The following is a 1,171-nucleotide window of genomic DNA, read 5'->3' on the forward strand; positions in this document are numbered from 1 at the left end:
ACACTGCTGCTTGGGGAAACGGTTGTGTTATTTATTGTGTTATTTATTATGAAGTAACATAAATGTATCATGTGACCCTTCAATATTGTTCTTATGTGTTAGTCCACTGACAATAATAACTCATGCCCAGTAATGATGCTTCATAGCAGTGTCATCTCAGCTACATTTAAACTCAATGTCTGTCAAATAGAAAATATATAGGTAAAGAAAATTAAAGGGTTCCGGGTTTTCTGGGCTACTACGATGGCGATGAGTTTTGAGTGGCCGTGGCAGTACCGCTTCCCACCCTTCTTTACGTTACAGCCGAACGTAGACACCCGGCAGAAGCAGCTGGCCGCCTGGTGCTCTCTGGTTCTGTCCTTCTGCCGCCTGCACAAACAGTCCAGCATGATGGTGATGGAAGCCCAGGAGAGCCCGCTCTTCAACAACGTCAAGCTACAGCGGAAACTTCCTGTGGAGTCAATTCAGATTGTATTAGTAGAACTGAGAAAGAAAGGGAACCTCGAATGGTTGGATGAGAATAAGTCTAGCTTCCTGATCATGTGGCAGAGGCCAGAAGAATGGGGGAAACTCATTTACCAATGGGTTTCCAGGAGTGGGCAGAATAACTGAGTTTACTCTGTATGTACTGACCAGTGGGGAAGACACAGAGGATGAGTTCCATGGGCTGGATGAGGCGACCCTGCTGCGCGCTCTGCAGGCCCTACATCAAGAGCACAAAGCTGAGATTTTCACTGTCAGCGATGGCCGATGGCCGAGGAGTCAAGTTCTTCTAGCAGAGACCTGGCTCCCACCTTTCCAGGGCTTTCAAAAGGAGGCGGACCTAGTGTCCCCACAGACTGGATCTGTCACTCTGCCAGACTCAAAGGTCTCAAGTCCTGAAAGCTCAGAGTTAGGGATGTTCCCACGTAATAGGGTAAGCCCAAAGCGCCATGGAGAAAGGATGCGTTTCTTGCCCTACCTCCTTTCCCATCCTATACTGTCCCTGAGCCAGGGTCTATAAACCTGACACTTCACATGTGTTCTCACACAAAAGTACACATCCACCTACATGTGCCTGCACCAGCTTCTTTCTCCTCCTCCCACTCTTTTAGCTGCTGTTGCCTCCCTTCTCAGGCTGGTGCTGGATCCTCCCCGAGGGATGGGGGAAGCCCTGGTTGCAGGCAGCCCT

The 1,171-nt window shown here is 49.4% G+C and overlaps 1 pseudogene; it reads left to right on the forward strand.

The window, feature by feature from the left end:
- Positions 1–239: 239 nt before the first annotated feature.
- LOC110333449 lies at positions 240–776 on the forward strand (annotated as a pseudogene).
- Positions 777–1,171: the final 395 nt, after the last annotated feature.

This window comes from Mus pahari, chromosome 15 (assembly GCF_900095145.1).
Source record: "Mus pahari chromosome 15, PAHARI_EIJ_v1.1, whole genome shotgun sequence".
Taxonomy (NCBI): domain Eukaryota; kingdom Metazoa; phylum Chordata; class Mammalia; order Rodentia; family Muridae; genus Mus; species Mus pahari.